The following is a 16,528-nucleotide window of genomic DNA, read 5'->3' on the forward strand; positions in this document are numbered from 1 at the left end:
TTTTGAGACAAGTTTTCCCTAGCTGACCTGGAACTCATAGACCAGGATGGCTCAAACTCAGAAATACGCCTGCCTCTGCCTCCCAGGTGCTGGGATTAAAGGCGTGCGCCACCACTGCCGGCTTTTTTTTTTTTTTTAATGGAAAAGACTAGAACATATATAAAACCTTCTGTAAGAGTCCAGAGAATGGGTAAGAGGTTTGGGAGAGAGATGTATTCTATTCTGGAACCGGCAGAGGGAAATACAGGTATGAAGAAGCTTGCAAGCAAGGAAGCTAGGACCCAGGTCTATGCTCCTGCCCCACTGCTGGTCTCACTTCACCCAGACCTGCCATTCCTTTCCTGCTGGTCACAATTGGGAACCTGGGTTGGCATGGCTGGTGCCAGGTTGCCCATGGCAAGCTAGAGCTTCTCCTGTTGTGTATCTTGTCTCCTTTCCCCATCCTTGGCATTCTTTCCTTACTGGTCAGTTTTCCATTGGTGTATTTGTCTCACTGTTTCTCTTTCCTGTCTCTTAGGTCCTTTTTGTGGTTGTGGTGGTAGTAGTGATGGTTGTTGTTGTTGTGGTTCTTGTTACCCCATCTTTCTGTGCCCCCATCCTATTTATTATGTGCCAGTTTCCCCCAGCCTACCTCTCTTCTAAATCAATCCTCGGTCTCAGTGTGTCTCGGCTCTTACTGGTATCATCCCAACTCCCAGATCCTTAGACGATTCCAAGTGTGGCCATTAGCCTGCAATCATGACCTCACCCAGGAACTTGTGAAAAACACAGAATCTCAGACCACGCATGTGTGTGAAGAATTCAAATCTGCCTCATAACAAGACACCCCTGGGAAATTCAAGCACATACACCATACTGACATAAGCTCGCTTTTAAAACCACAGCCAAATAAGACCTAGCTCAGTTTCCCTTTGTCACCTCCTTCATCCCCTCACTTCTAGAAGCCACCTCTGGAATCTGAGCAACTTGAGGAAGGAGTCTCTGGCTCCAGGAAGTCCTGGGTTTACAGATGCTTCCACATCTGCAGGATGACTGGTCAGGGGCCATTCTTGTCCTGGCATCTTGTGAACACCTGAATGCCACCCTAACACATTGTGAATACAACAAGCCCTGGGCCTGTTCTTGTCTGTTTCTGAGCTGGATGATGATGTGGGTTTAAAAGCAAGGAATGGTTATCTGCTCACAGTCCTAAAACACCCACTTGGGGCTGGAATCCTAGAGAAGCCTACGACCACAGGTTGGTCCTGAAGAGGTACTTGGTGCTTTGGAGGGTGAGCAAATGCTGGAGGAGTCCATATATCTGTGTTAAGATGGCTCTCCCTGCTCAAGGGTAGATGGTGAAAACACATAGTTCTACGTCTTTATTTGCCTGCATACTTTGGAAAATGTTAGCTCTCCTCTATGGGGTCACACACTTATCCAGATCGACATACTTCTGGCCGTCTTTCCCACCTCCAGCTCTGGTATATTTTCCCATCCCATTGTTTGGTGTGATGAGGTTATGCGTTTTCTGGATTTTTTAAGTGGGGATTTCCCCCTCTCGTCTGGTTTGTTTGGTTTGGTTTAAGAAGACTGGGAGAGAATTCAGAGCCAGGCCCAGCACTAAAGCTCTGCTCCACATCCTTAACCCAGGGCCAGGCCCCCAGGTGTTGGCTTTTTGCCGAAGGACCCTCCGGCTATGGGTCTGATGTGCAGTGGAAACCTTCATGGTGGTAGGGAACGGGGAAATGGGCTTCAAGAACAGGTTCTATTTGGCAAGGCTAATGGATTCATTGGAAAGGGCAGAAGCATGCTCTGTTGTAGGTGGAGGTGACAAGAACAAAAGCCTTATTCTAAGGAGTAGGTGATCTGAAGACTGATCGCCTTGGGGAATGCTGAGAGGCAATCTGAAGACAACGCCTTGGGGGATGCTGAAATGCACACCAGGGCTGGGTGCACCTTCTTTGCTGTGGCTTACCTCCTGGCTCTTCCAGAGAAAGAACCAACAGAGGGAAGAATAAACACTTGGTGGGGGTGTGGTAGAGCCCCTCACTGTGGAGTCAGTGACACACTCTACTAGAATGAATTCTACATGGGTGGGATGCAGGAGAATTAGCACCGTGAGCCTTTACCTACCTCCAGCAGGCATTGCCTACCAGGTTGGTGCCTGACCCATAGGGACTCTGGTCCATGGCTGGAAAAGGTAGCTTGGGTTAATGCCCTACAGCCTTCCAGAACTTAAGTAGGAAATTGCGAAACAGGGCTGCGTTCTGAAAGAGAAAGTATGTGAAAAATGGTTCCTCCCTCGCCTGCCCTCCCCAGGGCTTGGTGCAGGGAGGTGGGTGAGATGGATTCCTGGCTGGGCCCACTCCTGTGTGGGAAAGAAGGCAGGGGCCAGCTCCCAGCAAGCTGCCAGCCTTTGATTATTGATTATTTTATTTTTTAATTTTTAATTTTTATTTTTTTATTTTTTTGGTTTTTTGAGACAGGGTTTCTCTGTATAACCCTGGCTGTCCTGGAACTCACTCTGTAGACTAGGCTGGCCTCGAACTCAGAAATATGCCTGCCTCTGCCTCCCAAGTGCTGGCTGGGATTAAAGGTGTGCGCCACCACTGCCCGGCTGATTATTGATTATTGATGGTGTGGTACATTTTCCTTATCTGTTGAAACTTATCCATGGACAAGGCCAGCTCCTTCCTCCAGCTGGGTTTTGTGTCCTCAAAGAGTTTGTTTCTAGTGGCTCCCTCTCCAATCTCATATGGACCATGGCTGTTGACTGATTACTTGGAATGTCTTCAGGTTGAGCCAGACCCGTCCATAAAATGGGAATTATTTGGCGGTTCCATTGCCTCTGGCTTCTAGTCTTGGCCCTAGCCTGGCTGTCTTCTTCAAGGAGCTGGGTGGGCCTCCTGCCAGAATGCTTCCCTGGGAAACATCGAAGTGAGTTAAAGTCAACAATGAGTTCATCTCCAAAAAGAGTAAGCCAGCAGCCCCAGGGTATGGAGACAGGAGGAGGCCTAGCAGAGACTGGGGACAGAAAGTGGGGTAGGTAATACTGAGGCAGCCACAGCGGATCCAAGTCTGGCAATGGAGGTGGTGTGGCTCAAGAGACAGCAGAAGCACATTCTGATACCAGCCCTGGAAGGCAAACTTGGCAAAAGTGGTAATGACGAGGGTATCACATTCCCAGAGACCATTCGAAGTGTTCTTTCTAAGGACTGGGGACGGATAAGGAGGATGGAAAGGAGGCTGAGGTGATGGGTCAGTGAGTTGTGGCCCAGCTGTCCTCAGGCCTGCCTGCCTGGGGGATGGGGTGCACCCCAGGATAGACATGTGAGCAGGGGCAATGCTGTGCCACCATGTTACCTTGAGTGTTGGAACAGAGGATGATGTGACATCAAGGCCAAGGGCAGAGCAACCTCATGACTGTTACAAGAATCTGACACTTGTGTACATGCCAGGAGCATGTGTGTGCAAATGTACATGTAAATGTGTGTGCTCATATGAGTGTGTGTGTGCATGTGCGTGTGCGTGTGCGTGTGCGTGTGCGTGTGCGTGTGTGTGTGTGTGTGTGTGTGTGTGTGTGTTTAGGCTAGAGAACAACCTTGGTTTCAGTCCTCAGGAGGTGTTCATCTTGAGTTTTCAAACAGTTTCGTCTCTGGCCTGGAGCTCACTAAGTAAGTTAGGCTGGCTAGCCAGAAAGCTCCGAGGCTGGGGCTGGAATTACAAGTGCATGCCACCACGCCCAGAATTTTTTAAAAATTATTTATTTTACATATATGATTACACTGTAGCTGTCTTCAGAGGGCATGAGATCCCATTACAGATGGTCGTGAGCCACCATGTGGTTGCTGGGAATTGAACTCAGGACCTCTGGAGCCATCTCTCCAGCCTACCACGCCCAGAATTTTAAAGTGGGTTCTGGTGACTGACTCAGGTCCTCAACCTTGCAAGGTAAGCATTTATCTCACTGACCCAGCTATTTCCCTAGCGCAGACCCTGACATTTGAATCCGAATGTCTTTATTTACTAGATTTGTCCCTGAGGGCCCTACATGAGGATTAGGGTTCCTGACTGTGACCTGGCCTGCTTCTCACTGCTCTTCCTTCCTGAAGGGTGCTGCTCTGATCTGGACTCACGTGGCCAGACTCACAGTAGCACTCAGAAGTCCCAAGTGGGGGACCCTGAAACCAGCTGACGCTGGAGCCACTTGCTTTCATGGACTCTACAGTAGAATCCTAACTCATTCCACTAGCTCCAGAGCTGTGTTCCTAGTAGAGGAGGGTGCCCATGCCCCCCTGCCTGATAAAAACTGCTTGTGCCAGGTTGAAATACACAGAGCAAATCTGGCTCAGACCTCCGCTATGCCCCTGAGGCTTGGAGACTCTGGCAACGACTGCCTTGAATATACACTTGGCCTCTCTCCCAAGGGCAGGACCGTTGCCGATAGACTGTGCTTGATTTCTCCCCTGCCCTCACATTCATTCTCCCAAGATATTTTATTGTACGAGGTATTTGCCTACCATGCATATTTACAATTCTTTCCTTGCCACCAAACCAACAAAGTGTCCACAGACATCGAGTCTCGCGTTCTCACAAACACATTCTCACTGATTCCCATGGCTTGCCCTTCTCCTGTTTCCACCAGTTCTCTCTTTTCTCAAGCATGCTGCATCCTCTGATCCTTCTGAACCCCCTCCATGCTGGCTGAGTTGGGCTTCTCTGCTCTTCTGGAGAGCGGTTAGCATCCTGTGCACCACAAGCCTTAGCCTGCCTCATTACATTTTGAAAATGTGTGCTTGAAAGTTCTTCAGGTTATGGCCATGACTGACCTTGCTGTGTGTCTCCTGGATATTCAGTCAATGACATTTGCCTTCTGCTATCATGGATTAAATAGTGGATAAATGGGAAAAAAAGAGAATTAATGATAGAATTCCATTTGCTTTTTTTTCTTGTGTACATAGTGTGTACAGGCATGCATACGGGTGTGTGAACACGTGTGTGGAAGGTGGAGGTCAGCCTTGGATGTCGTTCCTCAGGAGCCATCTGCTTGTTTTGGGGAGACAAGGTCTCATTGGCGTGGCACTTGCTAATTAAGCTAGGCTGGCTGGCCAGTGAGCCCCTAGGTACTCACTTGTCCCCACCTTCCCAGTACTGGTATTACAAGCATGTGCCACCACACTTAGATTTTTTATGTAGGTTCTGGGGATCAAACTTGAGTCCTTATGTTTGCAAGGCAGGTACTTTATTGACTGAACTACCTCTCTGGGACAGAGTGGTTTTGGTTTCTTCTTTCCTTTTATCACCTGTCACTGGAGATGATAACTGCTGATGCTTTTTTTTTTTTTTTTTTTTTTTTTTTTTTTTTTTTTTTTTTTTTTTTTTTTGGTTTTTTTGAGACAGGGTTTCTCTGTGTAGCCCTGGCTGTCCTGGAACTCGCTCTGTGGACCAGGCTAGCCTCGAACACAGAAATCTGCCTGCCTCTGCCTCCCAAGTGCTGGGATTAAAGGTGTGCGCCTGGCATTGATGATGCTTTTGATTCCTCTTTCCTTCTAGGAGTGAAGGGGGGAAGAAAGGTGGGGCGAGTACTGAACATCATTGGAATACTGAACAAAGCAACCTGACCTTCTATCACTGGTCTTTGGCCAGTACGGGTTCTGACAAGCCAGGAGTACAACATCCCAATTCTCCAGGGGTACTGCCTACTGTTCACAGTTCCCATCTCCTACCCCATCTTTTCTTCTCTTCTCGCTATTCACTGGTGCCCAGTACTGGTTGGGATTTTTTTTTTTTTTTTTTTTGTCAACTTGACTGACACAAGCTAGAGTTATCTGGGAACAGGAACTCCAATTGAGAAAACGTCTCCATCAGACTGACTGACCTACAGGTAGGGCTGTGGGCACATCCTCTTGATTAATGACTGACATGGGAGTATACAGTCCATTTCAGTGATGCCACTCCTGGGAAGGTGGTCTTGGGGTGTATAAGAAAGTAGATTGAGCAAGCCATGGAGATCAAGGTAATAAGCCACATTCCTCCATGGCCTTTGCTTCTAGATTCCTTCCCTGTTTGAGTCCCTGCCTTGATTTCCCTCATCAATGGGCTGCATACAGGACATGGAAGCCAGATAAACCCTTTCCTTCGCAAGCTGGTTTTTGTCATGGTGTTTATCATAGCAACAGGGACCATCATATATCACTATACATTGTACAACATGTTTCTGCCCTGTGTACATCTGTAGCTAGTTCACTGCTTTTTAACACTGTCTGCTTTCAACTTATCTATGGTCACATTCTTTAGTTGAATGTCCCCTCTTGATATCAGTGCTTGAGCCCCTTCTGTTCGGTGAGACTGGCTGGAGGTGGTGATCTCAGACACCTGATCTTGTTTTTCACAACATGAACCCCTCCTCTGTAAAGATGGTCAATGTACCTAAAACCCGAAGGACTTTATGTAAGAATGTGGCAAGCATCAGCCTCAGAGCATGACCTAGTTGTGAGAAGGGCAAGGATTAAGGAATCCTTGTATACCCAAGGAGAGTGGCTTTATCATTGGAAGCAGAATGGCTATCATGGTCAAACAAGGCCAGTTTTCCAAAGGAAGGCCCAAACCACAACGATGCTGCTGCTCAGGCTGAGTATGTCAAGCTTGCCTGTGGATCCAAGAGGTTGCTGGCCCTTAAGACGTGTGAGCATTTTAAACTGGGAAGGGACAAGAAGAGAAAGGGCCATGCGATCCAGTTCTAAAATTTGTGTTGTCTGAGAGGAAAGTAGTGAAGCAATAGAAAAATTACTTGTTAGAAAATAAAGCCAGGCAGTGGTGGCGCACGCCTTTAATCCAGCACTTGGGAGGCAGAGGCAGGCTGATTTCTGAGTTCGAGGCCAGCCTGGACTACAGAGTGAGCTCCAGGACAGTCAGGACTGCACAGAGAAACCCTGTCTCGAAAAACCTAAAATAAAAAAATAAATAAAATTATTGTTAGTCATGAAAGAGAGAGAGAGAGAGGGAGAGAGAGAGAGAGAGAGAGAGAGAGAGAAGGGAAAGAAAGAAAGAGAAAGGAAGAAGTGCTTGAGATATTCACTGCTTGCCTGCCCAGGTCTCCCAAGGATATTAATGCAACTGGAAACTTAAGTACAGCTAACATTTTTATGATGCTTATACCTGCTCAACCTTGGCCTTGCAATGCTTCACTTGACCTTCAGCTCAGCCTTGTGAGCTGGACCACCCTCATTATGCCTGTTGTATAGATGAGTGAACTGAGGCAAGGGGGTGGAAAGAATGTAACCAAAGGACACAGCAGTAAGTGGAAAGGTTAGGATCGGAGCTCAGTTAGCTTGGCCCTGCTATCGTCTAGCTGGAGATAATGAAACACGTTTGCGAAGCCTGTTTCCCCCATATGCATGCGTCAGTATCCTACTTGTTCAGCATCTTACTCATTCACTGGAAGAGGGCTTCCGTTTTGTCCTCATAAACAATGCCCACCATTCACAGAGCCTTCTACCAGCCCCCACCTCCCAACTCAAGCCCATGTGTATCTGTGGCTCATGACTGCTCAAGATGGGCTCACCACAGCTGTAGCTGGCAGTATGTGTCCCAGTGGCTGCCTTGGCCTGAAGACCCCTGTGTGCCAGGACCAGGTTAGATAAAAGTGTCTATCCCCAAATGCTTTGACTCAAGGTTACCCAAGTCAGTATCAGAGAATCCAGATAAACAGACTTTTTGAGTTGCTTCTTGAAGTCCTCTTCTGAGGTCAGAAGTGGGAGATCTTGGGACTTGTTGGGGAGTGGGGAGAGCTCACATACCTCATAGACCCTATTTGGTCTCTAGACAACCTCTCTGCCTCTCCCTGTGTAAACTTAAACCTCTGCAAAGAGCCCTCTGCTGGCCCACAAAAACATCAGCTGCACTCAGACGTACAGGGTGGGTGCCTGGTTTGAATTTCCAGAGCCTGCAGGGATGGGGTGGGGGGAGGAGGGGAGGGGAATAGGGCAATGGGAGCTCAGGAGGTATTCCATATTGGAATGAGGACCGCTCGCAAAGAACATCGCATGTGCATCATCTGTCCGTGGCATGCCTAGTCAACTTGGAGAATGCACACCAGTGTCCTTGGATGTGGGCAAGTGATCCTGTAAAGGGCCAGGAGTAAAAATATTCTTAGGCTCTGTGGACCATATGTTGTCTGTGGCGGCAATTCATCTCTCCCTTGTAGTGCCAAAGCAGCCAAAGGCCATATGTAAACAAATGGTGTGGCTATGTTCCAGTAAAACTTTATTTATGAACCCTGAAATTTGAATTTCATATCACTTTCATGCGTCATAAAACGTTATTTTTATTTTGACTTCTTCAACTATTTAAGAAACTAAAATCCATTCTTAGCTTTAGGGCCATATAAAAATAGGCAGTGGGTGGGATTTGGCCAGTGGGTTGTAAGTCTGCCTATTCCTGTGCTGGGAAATAAGCTAAATGATTTGGTTTTGGTTTTGTTTTTTTTGTTGTTGTTTTTTTTTAAATGGGCACTGATGGTGTGGGAGGGGAGAATCTTGGTGGAAATCCAAGTACCAGATCCTGGACAGAGTAGAGAGGCACCCTAGGGTCACAGACAACTCTCAATTCTTCCCATTTATTAAAAGTAACTAGAAAGTTCCTCTTGTCCTCGTTTGTAGGGTGTGTTAGGAGGATGGTTTTTTTCCTAAAGATGAAGGACTGATCATATTCTAATCGGGACTCTTAAAGGTTATACAAGGGCTGGGTGTGATGGAGCAGCCATTAATTCCAACACTTGGGAGGCAGAGGCAGATGGATCTCTGTGAGTTCTAGGACAGTCAGAGCTACATAGTGTAACCCTATCTTTTAAAAAGAAATTACACAGGGGCTTGGGAAGGAAATGATTCAAGAGATATAGAGCCTTCATTGCAATAGTGAGGGCCTCAGAGTTTAGAGCCCCGGCACCCACTTAAAAGCCAGGCCGACAAGGTAGCCTTTAGTAATTCCAGCTCTCAGAAGGTGGAGATGTGATCCCTTGAATAATCTGGCTAGCTGCATCATCTTGGTGAGCTCTGGGGTTCAGTTGAGAGACCCTGACTCAATATGTAAGGCAGACAATGCAGGAAATAAGATGCACAAGGGGTACATGTCTACTCCTAGAGTGTGGAGAAGATTCTTATTGTAGACGTAAGAGAAAAAGCAGGCAGAAGAGTCCAGGCTGAACATGGCTGGTAGATCAAACCAGACCATGAGAGAGAGGAGAGTGAGGGAGGGAGACCCAGGCCAAGAAGCCAGAGACAAATGTAGCCAAAATAGCTGAGTTATATAGGGATTGGGCTCCAGGTAGGGAAATGGAAACACAGCCCCTGGAAGAGGGAGGTTTACAGTAGCAGGTGGAGTGGGAAGTCTTGGGGGAGCCACAGATACTGAGGGATGCCAGGAGAGCTGGCCAGCATGCACTTTGAGGTGTTGATAGGCACCTCAATTTAGCCATTTGCCCTGGGTTTCTGAGACCTGACAGAAAATGATCAAGGAAGAGAGCCCGGATGTCAGTCAGATGCTTGTGTGCAGGTGTTCACAGGCACCCACCCCTACATAGGCATACCATGCATATACCTGGAAGTACTTGAGAAACTTGCTTAGATACGGGCTGGACCACTTTTCCATTGGCTGCTTGAGAGGTTATTCGCCTTAACTTTTCTTCTACATATTAACATAAATTTCTGCTTCACACCTAAGGTTTTGCCCCCAATCTAGACCAGACCAGACGTGGGAGCAAGAAGGATGGAGGAGGCCATAGAAAAACCGACCTCAGTATCTTCTTGGGGAGAAGCTGCCCTGAGAGTGAGACTGGCCATCGGATAGACTTCCCCAGGGGCATAGTGGTTTCAAGGGTTGATTTCTCAGACTCTTCGGTGTGACAGTATTCTGGGAACAAGCCAAGGGCCCTGGTGAACTTTTTTCAAAAGTGTTTTCCTAAGGAAAAAGGGGGAGACAGGCAGAGGAGGGGGAGAAATACACGATTAGTCTAACGGCTTAAAAATCAAAGGGATCGTTGGACAGATAGATATCAGATATAATAAGAAACACACCGACCCTGGAGAGATGACTTAATATGGGCCTCCAGCCTCCTTGGAGCTTAACAAGTATCTACAATTTGGAATTGGACTTCCAATTCCCACATCACTGAACATCCTGGATGTATTTCTGAGGATGCAGCCAGGATCTTGGTGTTATCTGAACCAGGCCAGAAATGAAAGGGTGTTAACAGTGTCTCAGAAGGGTGCCTCCCAGGCTGTTTGTAAGAAGCTGGGGACTACAGGGACCCAGCAATAGGAAGGCGCACAAGATCTCTGTTTGTTATTCCAAAATTTAATCCAGGGACCTTTTACAAGACTTTTTTTCATAATTTTTTTTTAATTCTTTGTGAATTTCACATTATGTACCTCCAAATCTCACTCCTTTCCCAGTCCTTCCATACCTGCCCTCCACTCTTATAACCACCCTCACCATAAAAAACAAAAATAAAGAGTCGGACAGTGGTGGCGCACACCTTTAATCCCAGCACTTGGGAGGCAGAGGCAGACGGATTTCTGAGTTCAAGGCCAGCCTGGTCTACAGAGTGAATTCCAGGACAGCCAAGGCTACACAGAGAAACCCTGTCTTGAACCCCCCCCCCCAAAAAAAAAATAAAGAATAAAAACAAACAGTCTCACCACGGACACTTCTGTGTGTCACAGTGTGTCACACAAGTATATCCTTTCGCCTAAACATCTTTACTCACAAATGTTCATTTCAATGAGTCACTGGTTAGTTGGAGGCCTCTGGCTTCTGCTACACTATCCATACTGGATCCTCATCCAAATTCCTCTCGGGTATCCTGCCATTGCCCTGAATCATGGAGATCTTGCAGCTTTGGTTCTGCAGGACCATTCCCTTCAAATGCTCCAACAACTCACAGGTGGGAGTGGATGGGATGAGCCAGCTCAAAGCCTTAGATCTGGGCCTGGGTTGTAGCCTAGTTGGTCAGCCTGCCAGCTCTCCTACACCCATGCCACCAGGGGCTAGCTCTCCCTAGCTGCCTGGGTTAGAGACAGGGCCAGCTCAACATTGCTCTAGGACACAAGTGGCAACCCAGACCACTGACATGTGCTTGGCCTTTGGTGGTAGCACGGACCACGGACATCAGCATAAACCTCTGCTGCAGTAGAGCCACAGACCCAGACATGATCCTTGGTGGCAGCACAGCTTAGTGGGCGGGGCTCTGGGTGGGCGGGGCCTCTGTAATGGGTGGGGCCTCTGGGTGTCTCTTGAACACCTTCTTGCCCTGACATTTGAGCAAGGCCAAGAGAGAAGTCTCTCCAACACTTTAGGGAGCTTGTCAGCTTGCTGTGCCACTATCTAAAAACACCCTGGGCATTCTAAATTGAAAATGGAGGCATGGGACTGGAGAGAGGGCAGTTGGTTAGGAGCACTTGGTGCTCTTGCGAAAGTCAAGATTGGCTCCCAGCAGCCACATCAGGCAGCTCACAACCATCTGTAACTGCAGTTCCAGGGAACCTGAGGCTCTCTTCTGTTCTCCATGGGCATCGCATGTACAGGATGGATATGTGCAGCAAAACACTCATACACAGAAATAAAATAAACCTTTAAAAAAAAAAGAAAAGGAAAGAAAATGGAGGGTGATTTGACCAGTGAACCCCTAATTTAACACACCTTGTTCTCACATTTCCTGGTTAACTGTTCAGAGTACAATGGAGCTTTGTTTGTTTGTTTTCTGCAGATAAAACAAAGCAGCAAATGGGTGAGGCCATATGAAGACTCCTTTCGGTTTAGCACTTCCAGTTTTGGCACGTGGACTGTTTCACATGAAGTGGCAGTCACTCTAGATTCAGCGCTGTTTTTGTTTGTTTGTTTTTGTTTTTGTTTTTTGGTAGAGCAGAGTCTTCTGTATGCCAGGCTAGCCTCCAGCTGGACTAATAGCTAGGAATTACCTTGAACTTTTGTTTCTCTTGTCTTGCCTCCTAAGTGTGCGATCACAGGCAGTCAGTACCTTGTTGGTTTTCTGTACTGCTGCGGCTGGACCCTGGGGCTTCGTACATGCGGAGCAGACACTGTACTCCCTGAGCTATGTCTCCAGTTCTGTCTCCATTTTGATTGTTTGCTTGCATGAAGGTAAGGTCCCTTTCTTACCTTCTGGCTGGCTATGAATTTGGAGCAATCTTCCTGCTTCAGCCTTCTGACTTCTGGGATTCTAGACCTGCCGCACCCAGCTCTTCTCAGGGATGCAACTTACTCAGCTTAGAATCTGCTGTCAGAGAGAGACCAAAAGGGAATGAGTGAGGCATCTCTGTGACAGCTCAGTGGTGAGGCACAAGCCGACAAGCTGGCACTAATTAAGAGCTAATGGCCTTACAATGGAGCATTGCCAAAGGATAAGGACCCTGGGCTACAGAGTAAACATAAACACTTGGGGCAGAGCCCAGGCAGATTTTCAGAGGGCACAAGAGCCCACCCCAGCCTTCTCCACCTTGGCTTTGCTGGAGAAAACGACAGGATGCAAGATTGCTGAAGAGGAAACCAGGTCTTGCTATCAGGGAGCCCACAAGGTAACTTCCAGGGAAGGGTTTGCTTTTCGGAGCTAAAACTTCTGTGCAGGGGCTGTGGGTGTGAGTCTGTCCACACAGAGAGTGCTTGACTGTCAGCTCCAAGTCCTGGGTTTGATCCCCAGCATGGCATAAACCAGGCTGGTACATAGTATGACTCAAATCCCAGAGCATGGGAGGTAGAAGCATGAGAACCAGAAGCTCCGAGGCTCGGACTGGAGAGATGGCTCAGTGGTTAAGAGCACTGGGCTGCTCTTCCAGAGGTCCTGAGTTCAATTCCCAGCAAGCACATGGTGGCTCTCAACCATCTGTAATGGGATCTGATGCCCTCTTCTGGTGTGTCTGAAGACAGTATTATAAAAGAAATAAATCTTAAAAAAAAAAAAAAAGAAGAAGTGGTAGTGAGTGAGTGAGTGGTAGTGAGTGAGTGGTAGTTAGGTAGTTAGTTAGTGGTAGTTAGTATTATAGTAGTTAGTAGTAGTAGTAGTTCCAGGTCATCCTCAGCTACATGTAAGTTTGAGGACAGCCTAGGCTACATGAGATCCAGTTTAACAACAAAAAGAAGAAAACATTTCAATATACAAGAGTCACAAGGGGAGCTAGGAATATAGCTTTAGTAGTAGAGTGTTTATCCAGCATGGATAAGGCCCTATGTTATGTACAATCTCTAGTATCACTGTCACTTGGGGAAGTAGGACATGGCCGTGTAACTCAGTGGTAGACACTTGCCTAGCATGCTGATGGCCCCAGTTTGACTTTAGTAGGTTATTTTTACATTTGAGCCCCTGTCTTTAATCAAGTGGGAGCTGGGGAGAGGTTCAAGAGGCTGCATTGTTAACCCACTCCCGAGTGGTCCTCAGACCACCCTGAAAAAAAATCTGCTGTTTACCCACCGGGCACCAGCGGCAAGATGAAAGTGAGGCCAGGCGTCTCTGCTTCCCGTGAAAACAGCAGTATACAAAAGAGGCATTTCTAGCTGGTCTTTGAGGGACTTTCTGTATCCATACAGACCCGTAGCTACAAGCGAGAGGATAGCAGAGGATGAGGCGCTAATCTGGGCCTGGAGAATGAGAGCGAGTGTTGCTTCTGCACAGTATGGACTGAGTCTGCAGTGTGTCCATGTACCATAAACTCGTGGAATCACTCTGCAAACTTTCAGGTCACTAAATCATTCTCTGCTGTAATGATCTATGAGTGTGGCAGAATGTATGAAGAACTGCGCTCCTGGGGTTGTTTTGCCTCCTCTAGTTGCCTGGCATTAAGGGAAAAGAATGAGCCGGGTGTGGTGGTGCACGCCTTTAATCCCAGCACTTGGGAGGCAGAGGCAGGTGGATTTCTGAGTTCGAGGCCAGCCTGGTCTAGAGAGTGAGCTTCAGGACAGCCAGGGCTATACACAGAAACCTTGTCTCGAAAAAAAAAAAAAAAGGGAAAAGAATGAGTGAAATACAGTCACTGTATTATAATCATGGGAAGTAGGATAGACAAAATGCACGAGTAATGTGAGTGTAACTCGCCTCCATTGGATGCCTCATCTGCAAGGCCAGAGGGTGGCTGTCAGGCTCAGCAAATGCTGTTTGGAGGGTTGATAGGTCAGGCTGTAAAAGTAGATGGGAAATCTGTACAGTGAACATAAGCAGAGTAGGCGAGTAGGAGAGAAACAACCCACCATCTCATCTGGGAAAATAAAACTCTTTGGCAAGACTTCATAACAGCCTGCTTCAAAATTTCATAATGAAATTATGTCTCTGATCAAAGCCTGCATGAGCTCATGAGCTGATTTTTGCCATTCGTGTTTATCCTGGTTTGCACCAAGTTGAGGCATCAGAAACACATTAATCTAATCTTCTTTCTGGGAGGAGGCTCTTGCACACTCATTTGGGGATCAAAGGGACGGAGTATGGCGAGGAGGGACCATCTTCAGCCCCTCACTGAGTGTGCACTTTTGATTGGTTCTTAGCATCCCCTTAGGCACATATCAAGGGTAAGGCCTTCCTAGCAGAGTTGAGTCTCCTGACACTTGCCCTTGGGGCAAGAAAAGCATAGCTTAAGAAGGGAAAGGGACTCCCATCTCTCCTGCTTTTGCTCTAGAAGGAATATTTCGGGGTTTGTTTGTTTTAGACTCAGACAAATGCTCAACTGTGCCTCCTCTAACTGGAGTACTTTGCAACAGGGTTTTTTTTTTTTTTTTCTCAAAATGAACTCAAAGCCAATGGCTCCACACTTCTCATGGATCTTACCCAACCAGCACTTTTCTGGTCGTTCTTGAAGGCACACAGATAGGCACTCCTGTCAACTCAAGTCCCAACGGAAAAGGCTCTTGGATGAAACCTCGGAGACAGAATTCCCTAGGTTTCACAGCGCTCTTTAGATGAGAGGCATTCCCCCCCAGCCCCCACCTCTGTCCTTCCTTATTTATCCAAGGAATGTTTAGTGAGATTTAGTAAGGCCTTATTTTATGTCAGGTGCTTGTTCAAAGTGTTTTTAATTTTAATTTGTAAGCCCAGGGACCTTTACATACTTAACTGCACCTTTGTGATACTTCAGCTCCTCTCTCTCTCTCTTTCTCTTTCTCTCTCTCCCCCCCCCCTCTCTAAGATAATGTCCTGGAGGGCTGTTGTGGCACACCACCAGGCTGGAGGTGGCACCCATCTTAATCCCAGAGCACTCTGGAGGCCAGCATGGACTATAGAGTGAGTTCTAGAACAGCTAGGGCTACAAAGAGAAACCCTATCTCAAGAAGCAAGCAAACAAACAAACAAACCGAAAGATAATGTCTTTTTGTACAGTTTGGCTTGTACCTCCCTCTATAACCCAGGCTAGACTAGCCTTGAACTCATGGCAGATAGTCTAACCTCAAATGCTAAGGTTAGAGGCTCATGCCAACACACTCAGCTTTGTTAAGTTCCGAGGACACAGAGGTGAATAATGTACCTGGTTTCCACTTTCCTGAAGCTCGTGGCCTAGATTCGGGAAAGCAGCCAATGATCTTGTGACTAGGACCAGTTCAGGTAGTGGCATGTGCCGGGAAGTGAGGCGGAACAGAGTAACAGGAAGAAAGTGGCTGACTTAAATCAATAACTCAGCAAATACTTCTGCCAAAAGGATCAGCTGCCAGATAAACCAAGAGCATGTAGTTCAACTTGAAGACGAGTGAACAATGAAAAAACCCTCTTTTGATGTAGGGTCTCTCTATGTAACTCAAGCTGGATTTGAACTTGTGACAATCCTCCTGCCTTAGCCTCTCAAGTATATCATGTTTCCTTAGATTCCTTTTTGTTTTGTTTTGGTTTGGTTTTTGTCTTTTTGAGACAGGGTTTCTCTGTGTAGCCCTGGCTGTCCTGGAACTCACTCTGTAGACCAGGCTGGCCTTGAACTCAGAAACCCCCCTGCCTCTGCCTCCCAAGTGTTGAAATTAAAGGCGTGCACTACCACTGCCCGGCATTTCCTTAGATTCTTTAAGTTATCCTAAACCATGATTGGAATATAAGCTAGAGAGTGTGTTTTTTTATTTTTAATCTGAAATTCAAATTTCACTGTCCTGTATTTTTTTCTTGATCTTCTCCTCCTTCCTCTCCTCCTCTTCCTCCTCCTCTTCCTCTTCCTCCACCTTCTTCAGAGACAAGGTCTTGCTATATAATGTGGACAGGCCTGGAACTCATGGCAATCTTTCTTGCTCTGCCTTATGAGTATTGGTATTATAGGTGTGTACCACCATGCTGATCTATTTTCTAGTGCTTGCAATCCTATGGGTATCTGAGCAGGAACTGACCAGCAGGAACCAGCTATGCCGATTCAGGGAAAGTGTGATTCAGACAGAACAACATTCAGTATAAATGTCAGAAGGAGGGAGAAATGAGGTCAGAGAACACGGAGCCAGATCGCAAGTTTTGTAGGGATGGGAAGGACTTTGAAACTGTCTTTCTTTGTGATAAGCCATTAGAGAATTAGAAATCTTTTTT

General features: G+C 47.0%; 1 long non-coding RNA gene across 2 annotated transcripts; it reads right to left on the reverse strand.

Moving 5' to 3' along the window:
* Positions 1-8,230: 8,230 nt before the first annotated feature.
* Positions 8,231-13,585, reverse strand: LOC116096615. Of its 2 annotated transcripts, none has more exons than XR_004121054.1 (3): positions 13,463-13,585; positions 12,157-12,271; positions 8,231-9,939 (listed from the first exon to the last, which is right to left on the reverse strand). It is a non-coding gene; the product is annotated as an uncharacterized LOC116096615 (long non-coding RNA). The 2 variants fall into 2 exon arrangements; XR_004121055.1 differs by having other exon boundaries at positions 12,157-12,274.
* Positions 13,586-16,528: the final 2,943 nt, after the last annotated feature.

The sequence above is a fragment of the Mastomys coucha genome, unplaced genomic scaffold (assembly GCF_008632895.1).
Source record: "Mastomys coucha isolate ucsf_1 unplaced genomic scaffold, UCSF_Mcou_1 pScaffold18, whole genome shotgun sequence".
In the NCBI taxonomy this organism is placed as follows: domain Eukaryota; kingdom Metazoa; phylum Chordata; class Mammalia; order Rodentia; family Muridae; genus Mastomys; species Mastomys coucha.